The sequence below is a fragment of the Thalassophryne amazonica genome, chromosome 6, assembly GCF_902500255.1.
Source record: "Thalassophryne amazonica chromosome 6, fThaAma1.1, whole genome shotgun sequence".
Classification (NCBI taxonomy): Eukaryota; Metazoa; Chordata; class Actinopteri; order Batrachoidiformes; family Batrachoididae; genus Thalassophryne; species Thalassophryne amazonica.
This window is the reverse complement of record NC_047108.1, coordinates 101869617-101897097: the sequence shown is the minus strand read 5'-3', so window position 1 is coordinate 101897097 and position 27481 is coordinate 101869617. Positions and strand designations below refer to the sequence as shown.

The 27481-nt window shown below is 42.7% G+C and overlaps 1 protein-coding gene across 1 annotated transcript in view; it reads left to right on the top strand.

Annotated features, from left to right (window-relative positions):
* The window catches only part of LOC117512773 (membrane-associated guanylate kinase, WW and PDZ domain-containing protein 1), a 122449-nt gene that overhangs the window by 10768 nt on the left and 84200 nt on the right, over positions 1 to 27481 (top strand).

Sequence of the window (27481 nt, the reverse complement as noted above, 5' to 3'; positions counted from 1 at the left end):
GCTTTACCGGGAATCGTCGGAAAAATTATTCAACATGTCAAATAATTCCGGGAGCGCTCCCGGAGAATTCGCATGACGATGGAGACACAACGGCGTTTGATACTTTTTAATCGCCGTGTCATCCTGCTCCTTCCTGTAGTGCCCCAGTTTACACCGCCGTAATTGGTGGCCGGCATTGTATCCCTAACCAACGGCATGTAAAACGGCGATAGAGCCCACATCAGCGTCCTCAAAGGCGTTTTAACCGGCGACAGAGGCAGACAAAACGGCGGCGTTAGCGGACAGTACGTCGTTCTAAACGCCACTTCCCGGTTAACGGCGTTCCAAACGGCCGATAGGCGGCGGTCAATATAAAAACGCTAGCGCGCTGCATGCAGGCCTCTCACTTGCAGTCAGCTCCAGATATTTTTGCAGAGAAGCTCCAGTATGCCTCCTAAAAGAAAATTGGCAGCGGCAAGGACTTACCAAGAGGTCTGGTTCAGAAGCAGAGGAGAGCCCTGTAGTGGAGACGAGCAACACGTTGAGGAGGGGAAAAGGAAAGGAGAATAAAAGGCTGAGAGATGAGCTCCCTCCCCCTGCAGTGACAGCTGCTTCAGCCTATTATACTCTGGGGGCGGTGCCTATATGCATAAGTTCCTGGAGTAACGCAGGATTTGCCTGGATAAATCCAGCGGTACACAGGGCATTATCGGCGGCAGCAGAACACCGCCGTTCTCACGCGTCTTAACCTGCGATTGTAAAGGATAGAACTGGGTATTAACCCCCGTTGCCTGACGTGCACCGGATGCTACGGCGTCAAAACGCTGCTTTATTCGGCGGATTTAGCGGCGTTTTATCCACGTATTTGCGGCTAGTACGGCGCTCAAATCACAGGAGAAATGCTCCGCCCCTTTCCACCGCAAAAACAGCCGGAACTACCGCGAACTTCAGTCTACGTACTGCCTGCCGACAAAACCGTCTATGTGTAACCTGGGCTTAAGCGTTGGGCTTAAGACCAGAGGAGTCTCTGTTCAAATCCCAGCCTGACCGAAAAATCACTAAGGGCTCTTGGGCAAGGTCCTTAATCCCCTAGTTGCTTCCGGTGTGTCGTATCTTGTATGGCAGCATCCTCACATCGGGGTGAATGTGAGGCATTATTTGTAAAGCGCTTTGAGCGTCTGCAGATGGAAAAGCGCAATATAAATGCAGTCCATTTATCAGTATTAATTCAAATTCACATTTGTGAAAGTCAACAATTCACTGCCATGAGTTCTCAGTAAGCATGCACAAAATACTAGAGAAGGTTACATAAATTCATAGAGCATTCTAGCTGAGTTAATTGAACAGGCTAATTTCATTATGGCGTGCCTCATTTAGAGTGGAAAGAGAATGTGGATGACACTGATGCACCCCACATGTTCATTTATTACTACATGTGGTCTCTAAAGTTTTGCCTGTTTTGAATTTATACCAGTCTTTGATTATGGAGTAATCATTAGATTTTATAGCAAGAATGCAAAATCGATGGATGGAAATGGCCTTTATTTTACATTTAACATCTAGCAATCTGTGACTATTTAGAGTCATTATGATATCCTGCTGTACGGCTGCTGCATGGACTCACACTGAGGGGATTCTTAATCCGATGAATATATTGGACGTGAAATGCTGCAGGGTACATGGGGTTAGGTAATAAGACAAACTTATTTTTATTTTTTCTTTACATGTTAGATGAAAACACAAGAAATACTTTGGTCATGTCGTGAGGCACCAAGCAGACCGACTACCGCCTGACTCCGAGAGGCACCAAAGAGTCCCTGGAGGTCGTATTAGAGACAGACCCTGACTAAACTGGTCCAAGGACATTTCCCAGTGGACAAGGATTACAGTCGGTCAGGCAGACAGCCTCAGGATCTGGATGCATTGTGTTCAGTTTGCCATAATTAGTTGGAGGTGGCTATGGACCGTTCCAATCTGTGATAAAGAAGTAAAGAAGCAGCATTTCACAATGCAACTTATTAAATAAGCACATCTGATCTCGGACGAATGGCACGCTGAGATCTCACACCTAAAATGAAGCTTGATTTGCAGCACAGACCATTGGACCATTTCATATTATGTTCACTGAATGGAATATGACATGTCTTTTTTCTTCTTCTTCTTCTTCAATTTGATGTTTTTGGACCTTGCTCAAGGCCACTAGCGCATGGGATGAGATTTAATAGTAATTCAAATCAGTCTCAGATCTGACATGCTAGCTACAGTACCCCCCCCCCCTTAGAGTAACTACATAACTTTCAAAGAGAAAGCTAATTTTGTCATCATGTAGTTTCAAATAATTTACTATGGTGTTGAATCCTTCAGTGCACTCTGGGATTACGTTAATTGTGCATATTGTCATCAGCAATCCCTTCTGTTGTGCACCGCATGTCTACTCAGCCACATCCCAGTAGTAATAATAATAATAAAATTTATATACACTTACATTAAGCAATCTTAAAGTGCTACAGTGCGGACTTAATTAAAAAAGAAACACAAAGCAAATGAATAAAAACAGTAGAAGGTGATGAGGTTTTTGTAACGCATTCCACCTCCCGTGTGATTTTGGGTTTTCCATGGATGGTAAAGCACATCCCCGGATAGATTGGCCGTCTGGGGTTGTGACGCAGTGGAGCGAAACCTGCCACCGGGAATGTTTAGGATCCTCGGTTCCACCCGGTGTGACAGCTAATGGGGAGGTCAAAGTTCCCCCCAATCTGACGGCGGTGCCTGAGGAGTACCACGATCTTGCTGACGTCTTCAGCAAAGATCTGGCACTCACTCTTCCCCCGCACCGACCGTACGATTGCGCCATCGATTTGATCCCGGGCGTTGAGTACCCGTCCAGCAGGCTGTACAACCTCTCTCGTCCAGAGCGCGAATCAATGGAGACCTACATCCGGGACTCTTTAGCTGCCGGGTTGATCCAGAACTCCACCTCCCCGATGGGTGCGGGTTTCTTTTTTGTGGGTAAGAAAGACGGCGGACTCCGTCCATGCATCGATTACAGAGGGCTGAACGAAATAACGGTTCGCAACCGATAACCGTTACCTCTGTTGGATTCGGTGTTCACGCCCCTGCATGGAGCCCAAATATTCACCAAATTGGATCTTAGGAATGCGTACCACCTGGTTCGGATCTGGAAGGGAGACGAGTGGAAGACGGCATTTAACACCCCGTTAGGTCACTTTGAGTACCTGGTCATGCCGTTCGGCCTCACCAATCCGCCCACGACGTTCCGGGCCTTGGTTAATGATGTTTTGCGGGACTTCCTGCATCGGTTTGTCTTTGTATATCTAGACGATATACTCATCTTTTCTCTGGATCCTGAGACCCATGTCAAGCATGTACGTCAGGTCCTACAGCGGTGTTGGAGAACCGGTTGTTTGTGAAGGGCGAGAAGTGCGAGTTCCACCGCTCTTCTTTGTCCTTCCTGGGGTTCATAATCTCCTCCAACTCCGTCGCCCCTGATCCGGCCAAGGTTGCGGCGGTGAGAGATTGGCCCAACCAACAAGCCGTAGGAACTGCAAACAGTTCCTCGGCTTGCAAATTTCTATCGGAGGTTCATCAAAGGCTACAGTCAGGTAGTTAGCCCCCTGACAGCCCTAACCTCCACTAAAGTCCCCTTCACCTGGTCGGATCGGTGCGAAGCCGCGTTTAGGGAGTTGAAACGCCGGTTCTCGACTGCACCAGTCCTGGTGCAGCCCGATCCAAATCGCCAGTTCATAGTCGAAGTGGATGCCTCTGACTCAGGGATAGGAGCCATGCTATCCCAGAGCGGGGAGTCCGACAAGGTTCTCCATCCTTGTGCCTATTTTTCCCGCAGGTGACCCCGGCTGAAAGGAACTATGACGTCGGCAATCGGGAACTTCTGGCGGTGAAAGAGGCTCTTGAGGAGTGGAGACACCTGTTGGGGGGAGCATCGGTACTGTTTACGGTTTTCACGGACCATCGGAACCTGGAGTACATCCGGACCGCCAAGCGTCTGAACCCCAGGCAAGCCCTCTGGTCACTGTTCTTCAGGCGTTTTGACTTCCAGATCACATACCGCCCCGGGACTAAGAATCAACGATCTGACGCCCTGTCCCGGGTGCACGAGGAGGAAGTCAAGGCTGAGTTGTCGGGCCCAATGGAAACCATCATCCCCAAGTCCCTGTCGTGGCCACCCTCACATGGGACGTGGAGAAGATCGTCCGGGAGGCCCTGGCGCGGAACCTGGACCCGGGGACCGGCCCGAAGGATAAACTGTACATCCCACCAGAGGCCAGAGCTGCGGTCTTGGACTTCTGTCACGGTTCCAAGCTCTCTTGCCACCCGGGGGTGCGAAGAACCGTGGCAGTGGTCCGGCAGCGCTTCTGGTGGGCGTCTATGGAAGCCGACGTCGGGACTACGTCCAGGCCTGTACCACCTGCGCCAGGGGCAAGGCGCACCATCATAAGACCCAAGGTCTCCTCCAGCCTTTACCCGTGCCTCATCGGCCCTGGTCCCACATCGGCGTGGACTTCGTCACGGGCCTCCCGCCATCCCAGGGCATGACCACCATCTTCACGATAGTGGACGGTTCTCCAAGGCGGCCTACTTTGTGGCCCCTCCCGAAGCTCCCGACGGCCAGGAGACTGCAGACCTCCTGGTCCACCACGTCATGCGTCTGCATGGGATTCCATCAGAATCATCTCGGATCGTGGTCCTCAGTTCTCCTCTCAAGTCTGGAGAAGTTTCTGCAGGGAACTGGGGGCCACCATGAGTCTCTCGTCTGGGTACCATCCCCAGACGAACAGACAGGCAGAGCGGGTGAACAGGATTTGGAGCAGGCCCTCCGCTGCGTGACCTCCGCGCACCCGACGGCCTAGAGCACCATCTGGCCTGGATCGAGTATGCCCACAATAGCCAAGTGTCATCGGCCACCGGCCTCTCCCCGTTTGAAGTGTGTTTGGGGTACCAGCCCCCATTGTTCCGCTCGTGGAGGGAGAGGTCGGGGTGCCCTCGGTCCAGGCCCACCTAAGGAAGTGCCGTCAGGTGTGGCGGTACCGCCCGTTCTGCCCTGCTCAAATCCCGGACGAGGGCCAAGACCCATGCAGACCGCTGGCGTTCCCCGGCCCCTGCATACGAGCCCGGGCAGGAGCTTTGGCTATCGACCAAGGACATCCCTCTTCAAGTGGAATCCCAAAAACTCAAGGACAGATTTATTGGACCATTCCCATCCTAAAAGTCCTCAGTCCGGCCGCAGTGAAGCTGAAGCTGCCAGCTTCACTGCGGATTCATCCTGTTTTCCATGTGTCACGTCTCAAGCCCTACCACACTTCACCACTCTGCACCCCGGACCTGCGCCACCTCCTGCCCGGATCATCGACGGGGAGCCGGCATGGACCGTGCGTCAGCTCCTGGATGTCTGTCGGAAGAGGGTTCCAGTACCTGGTGGACTGGGAGGGGTATGGACCTGAAGAATACTCCTGGGTTGAAGAGGAGCTTCATCCTGGATCCGGCCCTCCGACCGACTTCTACCGGCAGCATTCCGGACAAGCCTGGTCGGGCGCCAGGAGGCGCCCGTTGAGGGCGGGTGCTGTTGTGTGGGCCGCTGAAGAGGAGGGTACTGCTGGCCTACCACCACCAGAGGGCGCCCTGCTTGAAGTGCGGGCTTCAAGCACGAGAGGGCGTCGGAGCAACAGAGAGTGACAGCTGTCACTCATCAACAGCTAACACTCAGGTAACCTTCTGTGCTGTGCCTTACCGTGACTAAATATTGTTCTGTGTGCAGCCGTTGTTCCTGTGGATACAGTCTTCTGCTGGATTGGCGCATAGTGTGGGTTTGCAACGTCTTCGCCTCTCACTCCATCCAGAGAAGTGACTGACAGGAGCTGCACGGGTGTTCCTATTTTGGAGGTGGAGGTTCTCCCTCCCGGAGGAACTGAGTACTGAGAGATTACTGGGTGTGTATTCACACACCCACCATTAACTGTTTCTGTTTCTGCCAGCAGTACCAGGTCTGACAGCTGGAGATGGTGGCCACCTGGGGACGCAGGACTTGGCAGCTCCGGTGTTCTTCAGATCCGTTGGCGGTGGAAGCCGTGTGGGATCCGGCTCTTCTCTGGATAGACGTCTTCTATCCTCGAGCCTGCCCACACGTCACCTTTTGTACGATTGACCGTACTTCTCAACTGCAGTTGTCTGTATTCCGTTGTGCAATTCACAACATTAAATTGTTATTTTTGGCTTATCCATTGTCCGTTCATTTACGCCCCCTGTTGTGGGTCCGTGTCACTACACTTTCCCAACAGTCGGTTTCTTTTCTAATAGACCATGTGTGTGTGTGTATATATATATATATATATATATATATATTCTACCTCATTTTCTTATTTTATTGTATTGTTACAAGTATTATTATTATTGCTTATCTTTGCACACGCTGTTTGATGCACATTTTCTTCTACTCGCACTCATGTGTTATTGAGAGCTGAGTTGACGTAACATGTGAATTTCTCCACTGTGAGATCAGTAAAGTCTTGTCTTATCTTTAACAGTTAAGCCCTCGTCACACATAGCAAGAATGTGGAGGAACCATTCCAACACGGCAAATATTGCTATAATCCGACGCAGTCGGCAGGAAAAGAGGCGTGGTCAGCTGTGGTCCGAACGCATCTGGACTGCCTCGTGCACACCTGCAGGATGCAGCCCAAACATATTTTGGACAACAGTCAGATGACAGACTGCTGTCAGACGGCACCGACATTGGAGCTGTCACTCACCAACTCACTCACCCACGCAATCAAATCTCCGCTTATCCTCCACATTCCCAGTGCTGAACTGATCTCTCATCAGTGGTGGGCACAGATAATCAGATAACTGAAAAGTTATCTTTGATAAAGATAAACCAATAAACCACCCAAAAATATATCGGAAGTTACAGATAACCGATAAATTCCAGTATTGTCTCTGTATTTACAACCACTAATAAACTGAATTTAAGTTTTAACACCACGATTGCTTCTAGTAACATCAAAAGTGACAACAGACCCAAACAATGAGCCCGCACTTCTGTCTTTGAACATCCTGTCCCTTGCTAGAAGCTCTTGTTTACTACATGGCTTCCAGCACAGAAGCAAGCTGAGAGCAGCCACAAAGCCCAGCTCTCTACGAATCACAACGCTCCGGTCATCCGTAGGTCTTGGAAAATAAAGCCATGCTGACTTATGGTTTTGATTTATAAATACATTAATACAAATAGAATAACTCCATTAATGTGAATTCTGTCATTTGTACAGAGTTAAAATATAACATATATCTTTTAATGTTGAATAATGCACTAATTCTGAGGTTTTGTAACAAACGCAGACAGATCGCAAAGGATTCTGGTAAAATGTGCCTCTGCTAAACACTGATTGGTTCAGTCATTCATTATGTAAACTGACACGTTAATGTGACGCGTGTCGTGTGTTGTTATTTACAGATAAATGTGCTTTTGTAAAATATTCCATTTTTTTTTTTATTTGTAAAAACAGGCATTTTTACGGAGCCTTGGAAGTGTCATCGCAAAATGTTTTGCATATGGAGAGAATGTGTGCACATTTTATGATATTGTAAAACGTGCACACAATATTGTCTTGATACATAAATGTTGGCTATTCGCCCTATTGACGTTACAAATCCCACAAAACCTCAGAGAGTTCGCCTCACTACGAGATCTCAGTAACGTTGAGAACTACATTGACACGCTCTGATCGGGCTGCACTTTAACCGTCCACTGCACACAGACAACACCATTAACATCGCAACATAAAACTATTTTTATATTGTGCCTAAAACTCTTGTGAATATATTCTCTGGGTTTATAGACATTGTTATTGTGTTTATTTAATGTAAACATGGGAGAATCACAATCTCCATTATTTTCAGTGGGAGCTGCTGTGAGCTACAATCGCTTCCTGATCATGTCGTTCTGGAGGAAAGTGAAGTTTGCTCTTTAACGTCTTGATTATTGTTCTTTACAACACTGTTTGTCCTCTTTGTTTGAGACTAATATATATAATATGTCTGAAATTCGGTTTGCGTTTATTAAATTCCACCTAGATTAAATGTAACAGACACGGATTATTTGTTATAATTGTTTTAGCAAGTTTTCAGGGTATTAACTTGACGAAAAGCATAAAAAAATTACATTTTTGTAGTATAATATTAATTTACAACTATCATCGTGTTGATTCTGTATATGTTGTTGACTCCAGCGACTCTCTGGCACGCAAGGGATTATGGGATACGTCAATAGGGTGAATGAACACTACTGGCCAGTAGATGGCAGTAGAGATCTTGAAAACTTGCCAAAACAAAATTCCAGATAATCCGTGTCTGCTACATTTAAGATGCGTGTAATTTAATAAACGTAGACACAATAACAACGTCTATAAACCCAGAGAATATATTCACGAGAGTTTTAGGCACTAGAGTTTAATGCTGTTGTCTGTGGAGCCTGATCAGAGTGTCTGAAATGCATTTCTCATGTCGTGAACATACTGAGATTACCCTATCCTACCCATGATGCACTGCTGGGTACAGCATATATCCACACTAAAACCTTAAAAATTAGCACATTATTTTAAAACTAAAACATATATCTAATATTTTCACTTTTAAAACTTCAGACATGACATTAATTTAAATAACTTGTCCAACATTAGTTTGGTTAAAAGTTGAACCATAAGTTAAAAATGTATGCCTCTGGATGACTTGGGTGATATTGTCCGCGTATCAGTATGGGGTTAAGAGAAATTAGGTTTTTTGGGGGGGGGACCAGTTCTCCTTTGTCTACAGAGGATGGAGTGGTTTCTTTTTAAAGCAGCTTTTCTCTGTTATGCAGAGGGTAGAACTGCACATCAGCTATGAAACATTTAGCAGGTAGGCGCTCAACTGATTTTAAGTTTTATAAATATTTGTAGCTGTTCAGCTTTATTTACCACGTTATCGGTCTAACAATTATCGGACAAAAATTTATCGCAAGATAATTAGTCCGATAATGGTTTTTAAAGTTATCTAAAAAGATAATCTGATAATGAAAACATTATCTTCGATAATTATCGATTATCGGAACTGTGCCCACCACTGCCTGTCATCAGTGTGTGTCTCACATGACGGAGTATGGGCATGTATGTGCGTAGAACAGGTGATCTGAGTGATGAGTGTGTGTCCACTCAGCTGTGTGCATGTGTTCACAATGGCTGAGTGAGCCATGTGTGCCTGCGTGTGTAGAATAGGTGATCAAAGCAGTGTGCGAGTGTGTGTCCGAAATGTTTGCTCAGCCTGTGTGTATATGTGTTGATAAACGCTGTACTAGTCACTCCACATGCACACGTGGGGCACATATGCGCACAGGAGGTGTCCATCCAGAGAGCGCACAAACAGCCTGTCTCGATCGCCTGCTGTTAGTCCAGTGAAAAATCCCTTTAGGTGTTTGATCAGTATATACTTGCATTGCTAGATTGCTGGACTCTGTAACTGCTGTTGAACTGTGCTGGCAGTGCGCCAACTTCCCACATGTGCGCAACTTTCAGGTGCAGCCAGTGGACTTTCTCTTTTCTCTTTTTTTTAAACTCTTTTTTGTTGTCATTTTACTTAATACGTATCTTAACACAACTATAGTTGGATTATCATTGTGGGATGGCACTTCACATGGGATTTATTCATACCAACAGATGGATTATGTATTTGTCATCTGATTGACGTTGCCAGCACACAGCACACCTGGGTGAAAGGGACTTGACCAGCTGTCTGTGCTGCGCTGTGGAGCACGAGGTACCAGAGGTGAGTTACATGTTTATTTATGTCGTCATGGGCTGGGCAAACATTTCCACATCATACCTGCTACAGACTTAGGTGGTGGATGTGTAATAATACTTGCGTTACAACAGCGACATGCCATTCAGCTGCATTGCGTGGGGCTGCACCGAGCCTCTGACGCACACAGTCACTGCCACATACATTTTATTACATAACATTTCCTTCACCCTCCTTGGCCGGGGTCCAGTGATGGTGAACAAATGTGGCACAACATGTCGGCAGGCTTTGCTGTGACCGATCGATCTCAGAGCTCAATCAACCGCGATCAGATCATTTCAGATGCTGTTTTGACACTATCAGAATATGTAAATTGCGGTCAGATGGTTGTCAGATTACACATGGACCGCTGTCGGATAGGTGTCCCATCTCGACGGCACCTGGAGAGTTTTGAACATGTGCATCACACTCGGGGCTGCCAGCCGATTTTGACCAACTGTGTCGACTTCCACAGATGGCTGTCAGAAGGTTTAGAACTGAAATCCAACACTTCTTGGACGTGCGCCAATTCATAAATTCGACACCGCTCTGCCTGATTCTGGCTTTGTATGACGGGGGTATGGACTGTGATCTTGCAGAATTAATTTTTTTGAAACTGGGCAGGTTTCCTTTACCCTCCATATTCCGCAATTTGACGTAGTGAATTAGGGAATAACCCTGTTGTGTCTGATGATTTGCGGATCTTAATGCTGGATTTTATGGTCGCAAATTGAGTTTTTTCCGGCGATGTGTCCTCAAGGGGGTTATTCCATTCTAATCCAATTTCATCTTAGCACGGTTTGTTTTTCTGTAAGTAATTCGTTCGGCGAAGCTTACTGTAGCAAAAGCATCTTTTCTCTCGCTCTCAGCTAATAGCGCCATTACTGACATCTGTGTAACAACGCGGTCAGGGCGCAGAGTAATACATCAAATGTTAAGCAATCGAATATTTGGCCACCGTCAGTGCGATACTTTATGGTCTGAAATCCCACAAAATAAACCAATCAGATTTGTGGAACACATGTAATTGATTAGAATTACAAATATGCTTAATGAAAATGCACATATTTTGAAAAAACTCTCAAAGTTTTTACTTTCACATGAGGTGACTTTTAGATGATTCTAAAAGGCCTTTTTTCATAAAGAAGCCATGGAAACACTTTTATCGTAATTACAGGTTAAATGGTAAATAGACTGCATTTATGTAGCGCTTTTCCATCTGCATCAGATGCTCAAAGCGCTTTACAATTATGCCTCACATTCACCCCAATATCAGGGTGCTGCCATACAAGGCGCTCACTACACACTGGGAGCAATAGGGGATTAAAGACCTTGCCCAAGGGCCTTTAGTGATTTTCCAGTCAGGTGGGGATTTGAACCGAGGAGCTGCTAGTCTCAAGCCCAACACCTTAACCACTAGACCATCACCATCAGGTTGCACAATGTTGTCAAGCTTATAGGCACAAAGTGACTGGGCACAAATGCAGGACTCAAGGACACAGGTGTTGGAGTTTAAAAGGCTTTATCCAAAACTCAAAGGCTAAAGTACGGTACGTGGGCAGGTAGGCAGCGAGGCAGAGGTACAGGTGATCGACGGACAGAGGCAAGGTCATACAACAAGTGAAGGTCAAAATCCACAGCCTAATGGAGTACAGAGGCTGAGACAAAGGCACGGTCCAGAAAACGAGGCAGGGTCAAACACGGGCAGGCAATCAGGCAAAGACAAAATCAAGACTTGAATGAAGACAAGAAAGTACGACGAACTGGCGGAGACATGAGGGACACAGAGGACTTAATACATGGCAGATAATCACTGAGTAATGTCACAGAGGTATATGAGACAAAGATGGGAAATGACTGGTGAGAGAGTGCAGTGATGAATGGGCGAGACAAAGACACAACCAAAACAGGGCGTGGACGAACTAGATCAAAGATGAGGAAAGACGAGAGTGCAGTGACAAATGGGGGGTGACCTAAAACCTACAATGCACAAAATAACATACCTAAACAGAGATAGCAAAACCAAAGGTTAAATAAAACAGCCATACGAAAAGAACAAAGGAAACACTGAAAAGTGAACAACAAGATAACAAAGGCTGAACGGAAACTATAACGGCACTCAACACATGGCTAAAGAATGACTAAAAGAAAATAAATAATAAACAGAAAATAAAACTAGTGACTAAAGTATAACACACAGAAAAGAGATAATCAGAACGAAACTAAGACAAAACTTAACAAGTGACTAAATCAAACAACTGTTAAACAAAGGTCGGGACAGACAGTGGATCAAAGAAAGGGGACATAACCATAACAGGAACCATAACTGGGCAGAACCATGACAGATGTACACAAAGGGTCACATGACATTCTAAAAACATGATTATGGTATGTGTGGATGAAATAAGAGATGGAGAAGTTGTTAAACATTATAAGAGGTGATATGATGGCAGTATTGGATTTAAAGAAAATTTAGGGGGATTAACATATCTATCACCATGACTTTCGGAATAACAGGGCTCGCAAGAGCCGCGATAGAATGAGGGCGATCGTGAGATGACAAAACAGTGGCATTGAATCACTCAATGGAAATGCTGTCATTTCGCAGTTGTTTTTGTCGCAAGTATGAAAGTATCGCTAACAAATTTTTAATGGAAACCTCAGCCAGTGAAAATGGTGCTGAAATGGCACTGAAAGAGAATCCATGAGTCTTATTACATCTATTGCAGATTGTGATTAACTTGTTCTTCTGTCTGTGTGTTTGGAATGCTTTCATTTCTGATCACAGATTGCTACGTGTTATAGGACAACCCTGCCTGTGACCTCCCTTACAGTTTGCAACTCCTGTTCAGAGCAACGTGACAACGCAGAAGTTATTGTCCTTAAAATGTAGTCAGTTTTCCAATAGCTTAACAACATTTACAGCAGTCAACGTCGAACAGGTCAGAAAACAATCTATGAGCAGGTTTGACAAGGATGAGGACCGTCATCTCTGGAGACATCAGGAATATGATGAGTCACTGGACATGACGAGCACTGCTTTGACTAAATTTCTTGTTTTGTATGTTGTTACAAGGAACCTTAGAGGAGGCATGTGGGCAGCATAAATGTGAATGCATTTTGTTCCAGCGATGGGTAAAGAAATCATGTTTAATTTTAAGTGCTGTTTCTTATGGAGGCTGTTGCACTCTGGACTTCACAGTGATTGATAAATCTGTCAAGACAAATTGGTTTCGTGGCCTCATTGTTTTTTGTGAGCCCTTCTATTATTCACTTGTCTTAATTGATGTGTTTAGTTTACATCCTTTTTCCTGAAGGTCTTTCATGATGCTCACCGCCCAGTGTCGCATGCTATTCCCTGAAGTCCTCGATTTGTTGCTTGAAGTTGACTTAGAATTATTGAGCTACATTCCAGTGCTCATCTGAAACTCCGTGTGTGACTGTAATCAATTAACACCCTGAAGGTCCAACAACTGATTACTTATTTAAACATATTTCACTGATGAGCTGCCATGGTATCATGTCGTCACCTTTTTGCTCATTTCAGTAAACTATAACTTGACCTGTCTACAAGCTTTGCTGTATTTGTTTCAATCAGGAATTACTGTAGGTTCATTTAAATAAAGTTTAGGATTGTTGTGGTTAATAAAGAAAACAGTAAACACTCCTGGAATAATCCACAATGTTTATGTCTCCAAGGTATTTTTTCCCAAAGCTACTCTTTGTGGCGTAACTTTGAATACTGTACATAATAGTCTGGAGTATATGTTTTCTAAATGAAGGCATGTGATCAGGAATAAAAATAGCTGTGAAGACAAGGATGTGTATTTTCTCTCAACCAATTACTTAGGCTTAAATTTACGCTGAAGGTCTGTGGTTGCCAGACGGTGAGCTTGAGCATGTCGCCAGTGGGAAAGTTGGGGAAACAAGATCTGTACAGTCAGTGCTTTACTGACCTAAAGGTCAGCAATCTCAATAGGCCATTCTTTATGTAGGGTTGGATATCCTGTAATCTATATGTACTTCCTCTGTCATCTGGAGTTTTGTCATTTAAATAATTGTGAAGATAAAATTATTTTCTTAATTGGATAATACAGCTAGAAGAATTTTAGTCAAGAATGTTTTGCCAAGGGTCAAGATTGAAGATGGTCTGTTTCATTACACGTTTTCATCTTAAACACTAAAAATGTGCAGTAATTAATTTTTGAAGTACAATAAGATAATAGGAAACATGATGCTTATTTATTGGTTGTAATAATATTGATTGTAACACCAACTAGTATTGCCTGCTGGGCTGGATATTGTTCAGGCGTCCTTATGATGTTCACAATGGATTAAATTAAAATTTCTGGAAAAATATAGATGTTATCTGGTGTGTGATACTTTCAAATGGGTAAACTATTCATGAACTAATCTTTTGATAAGGATCCATTTTCAGTGTGACTGAGCTCTCTGTTTCGTGACACAAAAGTCATTTATGGTTTGTTGCATTTTCCATGTGATCCTTTACCATAGGATGTCACCTATGGATGGTTTAAATATCCACATGGACAGTTGTCACTATCTAAAATACTACAATTAGGGTAAGTTGTTGCCTAGCAACAGGCCATGTGTAAATAATAATATTGTCAGACCATGTATCATGTTCATAATTCACGTTATGTTCACTTTAAAAAAAAATGTAATTTATTAGTTGACAAGAAAACATTTCAATTATAAATACAGTGATATTTAGTACTTTGACTGTCATTGTCAATAAGCTGGAAATTTCTGTCAAAAGATGGCGTGCACAGAAAAATACATTGATACCGGCCATGCAGTCAAGAGGCTTCAAACATATGGATGAGAATTGCTGAGGTTAATAATCTGTATATCGTAAGTGTAATTACTGTGATTATAAATGTTATGAATAAATGTACTGAAGAGAAACAAATGGCATCTACGCAACAAGTATCATTGTTACCTTTTTATATTTTGAAATAAAAATCAAACTGCACAGATTGTTCTCAGCAGAGTACAATCATAAGACTAATAAACAAGAGCAATCAGAGATTTCTGACGTCCGCCAATCCGGCTCACCTCCAAAATGCAGTGGAATCTTCTATGCCCTAATATCTATCTGTGGTCCAAATGTGGTGAGAATCTGTGAAGTAATTTTGACGTAATCCATCAAAGCCTACATAAAGAGAAATCTTGATCCAGAATCCAGATTTGGATCCGGATCACCTCCAAAATTCAGTGCAGTCTTCCATTCCCTAATATCTATCTGTGGTGCAAATTTGGTGAGAATCCGTGAAGTAATTTTGAAGTAATTCTTCCAAACCTTTATAAAGAAAATCTTGATCCAGATTCTGGATCCAGATCACCTCCAAAATGTAATGGAGTCTTCCATTGCCTAATACATATCCATGATGAAGATTTGGCAACAATCCATAAAGTAGATTGACGTAATCTTTCAAAGCCTATATAAAGTGAAACTTGATCCAGAATCTGGATCAGGATTGCCTCCAAAAGTCTTTCCTGACCTGATATCTATCTGTGTTGAAAATTTTGTCAGAATCCATGCAGTAGTTTTGACATAATCCTGCTAAAAGTAATCCTTCAAACCCTAAATAAAGTGAAATTTGATCCAGAATCGGGATCCAGATCACCTCTAAAATTTAACATATGCTTCCATGACCTAATATGTATCTGTGCTGAAAAGTTTGTCAAAATGTGTGCAGTGGTTTTCACGTAATCCTGCTAACAGACAAATAAATAAACACCAATGATTTTATTACATCCTTGGTGGACATAATAATAAATAATATATGTCTATAACAGATGCAAAAAAAATCCAAAGGAGTGCCCTAGCTGGCTAACAACAGATACCGCTTACTTTCTCTTCAGAAGGAAACAAACAACCCCAAAAACTACAGGTCAATCACATGCCTCACTACAATGTACAAAATCCTAACATCAATCACAACAGTTAAAATCTACAAGCACATACTGAGGAAAATGATGCAATAAAGGGAGTGATGGTTACAAAGACCAAAGCTAAGAAAAAGATTCTCACAACTTTATGGGTCGACTACAAGAAATCATTTGACTCTGTGCCCTGCAGTTGGATAATAAAATGCCTAGAAATCTACAACACCTCACTCAACATGACAGCCTTTATTGGAACAGACATGATGAAATGGAAAGCAACCCTCAAAATCCATCACAATGAGGGAACTGTTAACATCCAGACAGATCAATATCAACAGCAGACTCTTCAAGGGAGACTCTCTGTCACCTCTTCTGCATTGCTCTTGCTCCACCAGCCTCTCTTCTGAACAACAGTGGCTATGGTTACAAGACAGGCAGTACAGTTATCAACCATCTGTTCCGCATGGATGACCTGAAAACCTTTGCCAGTGAGCAGAAAGGCCTACTCACCAACGTTTAAAGCCTTTAGGGATGACATCAAAAGGGAATTTGGCTTCTACAAATGTGCCAAAACTACTTTCAAAAGAGGCAGACTAACAAAGACTGAAAATATAGAGATTGATATAGATACCCCCGCTCAAGGACACATACAAATACCTTGTTGTGTATGATAATACAACATGTAACAGGTAATACAACATGTAAAGTTGAAAGAAATTTTTAAAAATGTACTACAGACAATATGAGTGGTGCTTAAATCAGAACTGAATGAAACCAACAGAATAGGTGCAGTTAGCATTGAAGTCCCAGATGTCACTTATACCTTCAGCTTCATCAACTGGAAAATAGAAAAACTAAAGAAACTAGGCCACAAAACAAGAAACTGCTGACAGCAGGAAAAAAATGCACCAAAGGAGCCTCTACATTGGCAGTATCTCAAAAGACTCAATAACAAAGATGTGGCTCAAGTCCAAACAAACCCATGACTAAAAACATCTGAAACTGAGGTGTTGATGATTGCTGCTCAAGACCAGTAGCTTTAAGACCAATTATTACCAGAACAAGATCTTGGAAAAACAGCACCAACCCAGTGTGCAATAATAAACAACAATGTCAAATACATCTTCTCTCTGGCTGCTCAGAACTGGCCAAACCACAACAAAACATCAGCATACTTCCACTTGGCACTATAACATCAAAGATAAATATCATGAACATGAGCAGCCAACTGTAACGGAAAACAATGATGCTGCTAGCTTTTGTCTAGTGCAGAGGTCAACTTCAATCAATCAACTTTTTTCTTATATAGCGCCAAATCACAACAAACAGTTGCCCCAAGGCGCTCCATATTGCAAGGCAAGGCCATACAATAATTATGAAAAACCCCAACGGTCAAAACGACCCCCTATGAGCAAGCACTTGGCAACAGTGGGAAGGAAAAACTCCCTTTTAACAGGAAGAAACCTCCAGCAGAACCAGGCTCAGGGAGGGGCAGTCTTCTGCTGAGACTGGTTGGGGCTGAGGGAAAAAACCAGGAAAAAGACATGCCGTGAAGGGGGGCAGAGATCGATCACTAATGATTAAATGCAGAGTGATGCATACGGAGCAAAAAGAGAAAGAAACAGTGCATCATGGGAACCCCCCCACAATCTACGTCTAAAGCAGCATAACCAAGGGATGGTCCAGGGTCACCCGATCCAGCCCTAACTATAAGCCTTAGCGAAAAGGAAAGTTTTAAGCCTAATCTTAAAGTAGAGAGGGTATCTGTCTCCCTGATCTGAATTGGGAGCTGGTTCCACAGGAGAGGAGCCTGAAAGCTGAAGGCTCTGCCTCCCATTCTACTCTTACAAACCCTAGGAACTACAAGTAAGCCTGCAGTCTGAGAAAGGTGCCCAACCTTTTTTGAACCAAGATCTACTTTTAAAGTTGAAAGTGAACCAAGGTCTACCAAGCCAGATTGAAAGCCATTAATGCCAGGTGTAGCTCTGGATTTGAGCTCAATGTCATTTTTCAGTATGATGATCTCATTCTCAGTAGCACAGCTATGCAGGTTGAAGAGTGCTGCCACTTTGGACGTCACACAAGCCACATATTTTCCCCAAATGGAAAACAAAGAAAACTGACAACAGCCTCAATGGAAGTAAAGTCAGTAAAGCACCTGTCAAATATTTACATACTGTTGCACTGCTAGCCAACTTTTCAATTCCTGGACTTTTGGGGCACGCAGAGAGGATTTAGCCGGGAACTTACCATTGTAGCTCTTTTTTCATTTTGAAATGCCGCTCAAAATTCCCTTTGTTCGGTAAAGCCACATTTGCATTGCAGATAAGACAGATGGATTTGTCATTCAAATAAATGAAAAAAATAATCCTCCTCCCACTCTGAATGAAATTAAGTTTTTGTTTTTTCTCCTCTGCATCCTCCACCATTCAGTGTTTCGTTGTTTCCCATAATGCCCCTGTCAGCCGCCTACACTTCCCAGAATACACCGCGGTGCCAACAGAGTTCCGCTGTGTCACAGTGCATGTAAACAATGGAAAAGCGACGATGTGGATGGCGACGATTCAGCGAGTTCATGGAGATGCGAGTTATGATGATGACACATTCTCAAGTTGAGAGGGTTATCTAGAGGAGATGTAGCACCTGTGATAAACTTCTGCTGTGCGTCGATGTTGTCTTGTTGTCCACGTTTCACGAGGTGTGTTTCCATTGTGGCCTAAACCGGAACTCTGCTGAAACGATCTCAAGCGTGAGTCACAGACCACCAGACGGTGCGAGATTTCACAACTGCGAAACACTGAATAGAAGAAGAAGAAAAACAGCCCTCTTCTTCTTCTTTGGTGTTTAACGGCTGCCAGCGTCGTTATTGGTGCATTGCTGCCACCTTCTGCATCAGTTCATTATAGCAGCACTGTCCATTACAGCACCAGTGTTATGCGATCGACTGGAACTCAGCCCGTGATTGACAGGTTGGGCACGCCAGGTCTAGTGGTTAAGTGTTGGGCTTCAAAGCAGAAGATCCTCAGTTCAAAACCCAGCCATACCAGAAAATCATTAAAGACCCTTGGGCAAGGTCTTTTAATCCCCTAATTGCTCCCAGTGTGCAGTGAGCACCTTGCATGGCAGCACCCTGACACTGGTTTGAGAGTGTCTGTGTGGATGGGTGAATCTAAGGGCATAATTGTAAAGAGCTTTGAACTTCTGATGCTGATGGAAAAGCGCTATATAAATGCAGTCCATTTACCATTTACTATAGTCTGGGACATGCCAGTCCAAACTGATAAAGAAATCAAGGACAATAGATCTGATATAAGTAGTGAAGGACAGGAATGAAAGAACTTTTCTATTCATCGATGGCTGCCCATACCAAAAGTAACACCTCCCTGAAAACTAAAGAAAAATTATCCAATAGAAGTTGAAAGACTGTGGAGTAAGAGGACTGTACACTGGAAAAGTGCTATGTAAATGCAGCCCATTTATAACAATACCACTCCAAATAAGTGCTCTGGAATAATACACCAACAAAAACCTTGTTAACATCGAGATACAAGAAGTCCAGGAGATTGTTCTCCTTGGAACTACTCACCGATTAAGGAGAACTCTATCCATCAAGTAGATTCATCATACCCTCGTAATAGTCCTAAATCCAAGGGATGAATGAGTGCACAGAGACAGATTAGGGCATTAAGGGAAAAAAACAATTAAAAAATAATACTAACAATAATGATGATATTGTGTGGGCCCTCAAACCACTGTCTCAAAGTGCATCAAAGTAAAGAAAAAACCTAGAAAATTATAAAGCTTATGTATTATACCAAATAAAAGATATATACCACTAACATATGTAAGTTCAAATTTACACCTGACAAATATGCTCCAGAGATAACATTGTTAAATGCAGAAAACCAAAAGCACAGATCATCAAAAACAACTTCATAATAACATGTCATCGTTCATAATCAAATAATGCTGGAAACACAAAACTGTTAGGAATCACACCAACAAAACACCACCGGCTAAATTATTGCAAATAATTCAGAATAGTTGTGTTTGAGGTTGTGCTTGGAAAGACACAAGTTTGGTTGTTTAATTGTGCTAATTAATTTTGAACAAAAGATGAAATAAAATCCATCTTTTTGATTTAGACACATGCCCATTAATATAGAACTTAAAATGACTGGCAGTGCTAATATTAGGCTATTACTAACACAGCTGTCAATGCAATGACGACGCTTTTACCTTGTCACATACACTGAAAAAAGTGAAACACAGTGCACTTCATTCAAAGTACTTATTTACATTGGTCTAGTGGAAAATTGTAGAAACTAAAAAAATTAGCTGTAACAAATTACATCAATTTTTTTAAATTGATCCAAAGTAGCATTTTTTTTCAGTGTAGAGTCCTCTTAATGTTGATGCAAAATGTGCTTTGTTTTAAGTGAACACAGTAAGATGACTGTGCAGTGCCGGTTTGCTGAAACAACAGCAGTGGAACAACAGCAAAACGGTGTTGGGTGGAGCGTTTGACGAGTCCAAGCTTCAGTCGACCTAACATGTTGGGCCTCATTAAACCCCTGTCTCATGCAGGAGGTCAAGATGTAACGCACATCTGCCTCTGAGAGGACAGCAACACATTCCAGATCTATCAGTGCTTTTTATTTTTAGCCTTTTAATCATTGGTACCATAATGCTGAGACGTTTGTGCGGAATCTAAAGATTTTTACAAAGAGATGATGGCTGATAGTGTTATTACTGGAGCTTGAAGCACATGGGGAAATACGTACCGTATAGGATGAGATGATGCTTTTGTTTTTCTTTTGTCTCGCATGCCCACATTTAATTCTTGCTGTATTATTGCGTTCTGCCAGTGAGAGGACGGCTGAGTGGCTCTTGGGAAGCAGGTCAACAATGTTGCCGCAGAAGGTTTCACAGCGGGGCATGGTGACACAAACATGCACTAGTTGTTTGATCTACTTTCTTCAAATCTGCATGACACCGCACAGCTTTAAATCAGCACAAATGTAAGCTGCCTAGTTTAGGAATGTCTGCACCGTTTTCCAACGACTGAGTCATGTTGCCTGAGCTGAAAAGTTCTGCAAGGTCAAATATGTTTGTTGTGTACCCAACCTCTGGCTGTGTTGTGCCTCTCGATCTCTGTCTGACCCCCATACTAACCCCTGTTCTGTCTTTTAAAAAATTAAAAACCAGATTATGAATCATGATGTCCAATTCTTTAACTTGTCCAAGTCCTGATGTAGTTGATAAAATTAAAATTAGCCACACATCTGGAAAAATGCACATTGATTCAGAGCTATTTTTAGCCGCCAAATCATTGTAGAGAAGCTTGAATCTTCGACTGGACTGGGTTGCTTGACACGAGGATGTTTCGCTTCTAATCGCAGAAGCTTCCTCAGCTAAAATTCTTGCTCTGGTAGTCTGACTTCTGTCTTGACTCTTGTAGAGAAGACTTCTTCTCTACAAGAAGAAGAAGAATTCTCTACTTCTGTCTTGACTGTTGCACCAAGCTTGTGGCATTATTCAGGAAGACTTTAGGCTGTAATTGCTGCCAAAGGTGCATCAAGAGTATTAAGCAAAGGGTGTGAATATTGCTTTTTTCATATTGTCATTATGAGGTGTTGTGAGTACAATTTTGAGGGGAAAAATGAATTTACTCCATTTTGGAATAAGGCTGTAACCAGTGATGCCGGTAACGTGTTACTCTAATCTGACCACTTTTTTTAGTAACGAGTAATCTAACGCGTTAATCTTTCCAAATCAGTAATCAGATTAAAGTTACTTCTCCATGTCACTGTGCTTTACTATTATTTTTCATTGTGGGTCGATAGCAGCATTAAACTTGGTCCGTGGGCAGGAGGTCGGGGTTCGACTGAACGTCCCACTTTAAGTGAGCTGTGACCTTTTCATCCGCGTTTTTTTGCAGCTGCTCGACTCGTCCTCACCTCTTAAAGCGCGGTGATCAGCACACCTGCACTGAGCTTTACAAAGACTTTTAGACTTTTTTCCCTCCTTTATTTAGAATTCTGAGCTGAGCCGCTTCGTATCGTCTCATTAAAAACAGCTGATCCTCCGCGACTCGTCAACAACTAACACTATTTTCCACTCAAATGCACCTAAACTCTCTTTCTGAGGACCACATGATGTGAAAACGCAATAAAACTTTCTTACCTGTAAATCTGGTCCTGTTTTCTGCATAAATAAATGTTATCCATTCTTTGTGCTCAAACGCCAAAGCAGGGGCGAATCCAGATGGAATGGGGGCGTGGGGCAAGGATGAGCCCCCCTCCCCCACAACACCCCTAGATTAAAGGTCCAGTTTTGAAGCCGTTTTTTACTACAACTACTAATACTGCTTAAAATAATAATAATTTCGACAAGTAAAATGTTTAGAGAATTTAAATGTTAGAAAAATGTTAGAATTTAATAGTTACATTTATAAACAATGTAGGTTTGAAATTGCAAGTTTTACTGTTACAGTGCTGTCAACAGTTAAATATGAGGTCAAGAAAGAGGTCTTTATTTTACTTTTTATAAAACAAGTATTTGTTTTCATTGAAGTCAAGAAAGGGTGACTATAAAGTGAGTTTTGGCAAAACAGGTATCATTGTCATGTTGACGTGGGTTGTTGTCGGCAGCTGGGGAAAGTAACTAAAAAAGTAACTAGTAATCTAACTTAGTTACTTTTACAATTGAGTAATCAGTAAAGTAACTAAGTTACTTTTTCAAGGAGTAATCAGTAATCAGTAATTGGATTACTTTTTCAAAGTAACTGTGGCAACACTGGCTGTAACATAACAAAATGTGAAAAAAGTGAAGCACCGTGAATACTTTCTGGATGCACTGTAATCCTGGTTGTTTAGCTTATCACGCTGAACAGCAGTCTCATTTGGACCCTGCGTGATATCGCGGGATTTAGACCACTTATGGGAATCAGCGCTCCCATTGTGCAATATATACACAGCATAACTTCACATGGAAAAATGGTGTACTGTTTTGTTTTCGGCTGCAATCATTGAAGCTGTCGTGAAACTTTTTTTTTTTCGGTTCCCAGTGGAGAAGGGAAGACAAGGCAGATGGGAGACGTGGTGTCGGTAAGTGTTAGCCTACACAGGTAACCACAGTAGCTCCGTTCTTTCGCCTGCAAAACCGTCTCAACATGTTTGTGCTCCTAGTCAAAAAACCGCAGCACATGCCCACTTTCCCACCGCATCATCACTTCTTCTTTGCATTTTCACTTTGTTTGCGTGTAACTTGCCCAAAAATCCAGAGAAAATGTGTTTTTTTCCCCCCGGAAGTAGAGAAATTAGGTCATATTTATCTATCTATCTATTTATCTATCTATCTATCAATCTATTTGTCTAATAGATTACAATTTGTTCATGTAAATGGGGAATCTTCTTCACAGACTAAAGTTAATTATGGAGTTCCACAAGGTTCTGTGCTAGGACCAATTTTATTCACTTTATACATGCTTCCCTTAGGCAGTATTATTAGACGGTATTGCTTAAATTTTCATTGTTATGCAGATGATACCCAGCTTTATCTATCCATGAAGCCAGAGGACACACACCAATTAGCTAAACTGCAGGATTGTCTTACAGACATAAAGACATGGATGACCTCTAATTTCCTGCTTTTAAACTCAGATAAAACTGAAGTTATTGTACTTGGCCCCACAAATCGTAGAAACATGGTGTCTAACCAGATCCTTACTGTGGATGGCATTACCCTGACCTCTAGTAATACTGTGAGAAATCTTGGAGTCATTTTTGATCAGGATATGTCATTCAAAGCGCATATTAAACAAATATGTAGGACTGCTTTTTTTGCATTTACGCAATATCTCTAAAATCAGAAAGGTCTTGTCTCAGAGTGATGCTGAAAAACTAATTCATGCATTTATTTCCTCTAGGCTGGACTATTGTAATTCATTATTATCAGGTTGTCCTAAAAGTTCCCTAAAAAGCCTTCCGTTAATTCAAAATGCTGCAGCTAGAGTACTGACGGGGACTAGAAGGAGAGAGCATATCTCACCCGTATTGGCCTCTCTTCATTGGCTTCCTGTTAATTCTAGAATAGAATTTAAAATTCTTCTTCTTACTTATAAGGTTTTGAATAATCAGGTCCCATCTTATCTTAGGGACCTCGTAGTACCATATCACCCCAATAGAGCGCTTCGCTCTCAGACTGCAGGCTTACTTGTAGTTCCTAGGGTTTGTAAGAGTAGAATGGGAGGCAGAGCCTTCAGCTTTCAGGCTCCTCTCCTGTGGAACCAGCTCCCAATTCAGATCAGGGAGACAGACACCCTCTCTACTTTTAAGATTAGGCTTAAAACTTTCCTTTTTGCTAAAGCTTATAGTTAGGGCTGGATCAGGTGACCCTGAACCATCCCTTAGTTATGCTGCTATAGACGTAGACTGCTGGGGGGTTCCCATGATGCACTGTTTCTTTCTCTTTTTGCTCTGTATGCACCACTCTGCATTTAATCATTAGTGATCGATCTCTGCTCCCCTCCACAGCATGTCTTTTCCTGGTTCTCTCCCTCAGCCCCAACCAGTCCCAGCAGAAGACTGCCCCTCCCTGAGCCTGGTTCTGCTGGAGGTTTCTTCCTGTTAAAAGGGAGTTTTCCTTCCCACTGTAGCCAAGTGCTTGCTCACAGGGGGTCGTTTTGACCGTTGGGGTTACATAATTATTGTATGGCCTTGCCTTACAATATAAAGCGCCTTGGGGCAACTGTTTGTTGTGATTTGGCGCTATATAAAAAACTTGATTGATTGATTGATTTGATATTTTACCCCTTTAGCGCCCACCCTCAGACTAGACTGCGGTGCCCAATTAAGCTGATGCCATTTGATTCTCGATGTGAAGTCATCCACTGCTTCTACTCACAAAAATGTACCCCATAGTATCAAGAGTATAATGACTCTGGCAAATATTTACCAAGCATTCTTTATTTTGAACAAATCAGAAAGAACAGAATGAAATATTAATGCAGCACAGTCACACTTAAAGTTTTTCTGTCCCCACTGTAAAGACAGAGCACTTAGATGATCAATGTTCTGTCAAGATAATTGATTCACACAGACTTCAGCTTGAGACAGAGGAGGGAGTCCAAACACTCATCATTACACAATCACAAAGATAAGTCTGTGTTTACAGTTTTCATCAGACCTCTGCATTAAAAGCATGCACAGGCATGTGAGGCATGTACATGTGATTTCTTAGGGCCTTTCAGACATAACACGATTGCAGCCGACTAGCACTGGCCACTTAGAAAATGTGGTGCCGTTCATGCTGTCAGCACAAAAATGGTGAGCAGATGATCACTTTCGAGCTGGTAGTGAAATTTGTCTGAGTGTGGCATTGCAAAAGCAACACACGTGGTGTGTGCATATGCCCCCCCCCACACACACACACACGTGGCGTGCAGGGGGAAAGCACATTTGAATGACATGGTGATTGTATTTACAGACATGATCACATGGGGGCCGGACAGCCACATCTGAGCGCACACAGCCGGGGTGCAGCGGCTTCACACAGTGCACGTCGACAGGCTGCTCCCTGTGCAACGGACCGTCAGATCATGCAGCAGGCGATCTGAATGTTACACGTGTCCGGCAGATCACGCGCGCCAAAGGACTATGACAATATGACAAGCCAACAGTGCCACAAATACGCCACTTTCACTCACGTATCACCAAAAATACGTTGTAACAAACGCCATTTTGTCAGTTATTACGGCACTTTTTTCTCTTTAAAAAAAAACAACAAACATTTATCTCGTTGTTGATTTTAGCCATTTTACACTCCTGTTATAAGACAATGATTGTAGCGCAGTGGTAAAGTTGCTGTCTGTTAATCTGAGCTTTTGTAAATTGCAGGTTCGAATCCTGTGTGTGGCATTTATTTTTTATTTAACCAGGGTTATTTAACCACAGGATTCTGTATTGTGTCCCCTTTTATTTATTATTTTTATCAGCCGAGTGATATTCACTAATTATACATCTGGTTTTTGTTTGATTTTTCTCCACATCAGCGGTGCAATGTGGTGCAACACGTTCCAGCTACTCGCACTGTGTTTGTGCACGCACACGATGGTTTGTGATTCTCCATTTCCTGTTTGGTTCACGGATTTTCTTCACGTTTCTGCGGCTTTCGTGTTATGTGTGAAGGGGCCCTTAGTTTTATTATTTTTAATAAATTTGCAAAAATAAAAAAAGACTTTTTCATGTTGTCATGGGGTGTTGTGAGTAGAATTTTGAGGGAAAATTAATTTACTCCATTTTGGAATAAGGCTATAGCTGACACTCTCTCATCATGCAGGTGATATTCCCCATTATAGTCTTCCTAAGTAATTGTTTTGTTTGATGCAAAGTTATTGCAGCAATACCAAGGATCCTCCAAAGACACCTAGTACCAAATAGAATTAGGGCAGACTTCCATTGCCGATTTTTATAAGCGATTATCTACAAAATCTGATGCCCATTTGGGGCCAGAAATTGGGTATAGTTGGTGGTAAAGTTAAAATGTAGAACACTGTGAGCAGTCGGGAAAGCTTTAAACATATTTTAAATAATTGTAATGTACGGAAACCCGTGATTAAACTGATTTAATTTATACAGATTGGGGGTACTCTCGAGAAAAGTAGGTGAAAGTGGACAATTGGGTACAGTGTCCGGTAATTGGGACCTACCGTTCTCTGAGCAGAAGCCTCCTTCTGATACAACCGGTTACATTTAGATGTAAGCAGAAACAAAATGGTGGGTAATTTGAATTGCCTACTTATTAAAAAAAACAATTAGGCAATGGGAGATTATTGATTACTGGTTAGCTTCAAAGCCATGTACTCATATATTAACATCTGTGGACAGGGTGCACTGACTTCAACCTTTTTTTTTTTCTGCAAAGTGTGTTGTAGAATTAAGCAGTTTGGGCCTCAGACACACCTCAACTTTGTGTTAACCAGTTCATGGTTAGGGAACACTCACTCCTTCTCTACGGTACAGTATATTTTCTCATAAATGTGCAACAATCAGCTTTTGGTCTCATCTTCACTTTTTTCGGTGACAGTTTTGTGTGTCAAGGTGCTGCTCTGATGCTGTTCGGACACATTGACTGCTCTCTCTGCATATCACAGCCTTGCAGAAAACTCAAACAAATCTGCAGATCACACACAGCAGCTGGATAGAAACATGTTTATACCTGGCTTTGGTTTAATTCTGCTCATGTTAGTGTGACCTTGAAGTCAGTTGCCCTGGCTTGGTAGTAGTGTTTTTGCGATCAATTTCAAGGTAAAATTTCAGGAAAATTTCTTGAAGGGTTTTTTTTTTTTGTCCTCAAACCTTGGCTCCAAAACAGACCTTACAAAAAAACCAAAACAATAATAACAAAAGCCTTGCTCGTGAACTGGTGTGATAGACAAATTAGAGGCACTTTTGGACCCTTTCCAATCTTTGGCTTATGTTTGGCCTGATCAACCAAATGTTTGGGATTTTCAATTCCTAAAATGACTCATGATTAATGGGGTTGTCAGTGTGTGATTGTAGTATGTAAGCAACAAGGCATTATATAAGTTTCTTTCTGTAAAAGCTGTTTGGTACACATCACTGTTAGATTCAGTGTTTCACTGTAGCTGCAGTTTGATTCTCTGCTCACACGTGTGCTGTCAGCAACTCGTGCATTTATCAAAGTAGACTTTTCCATGTGAGTAAGATGTGCTGCAACGTGC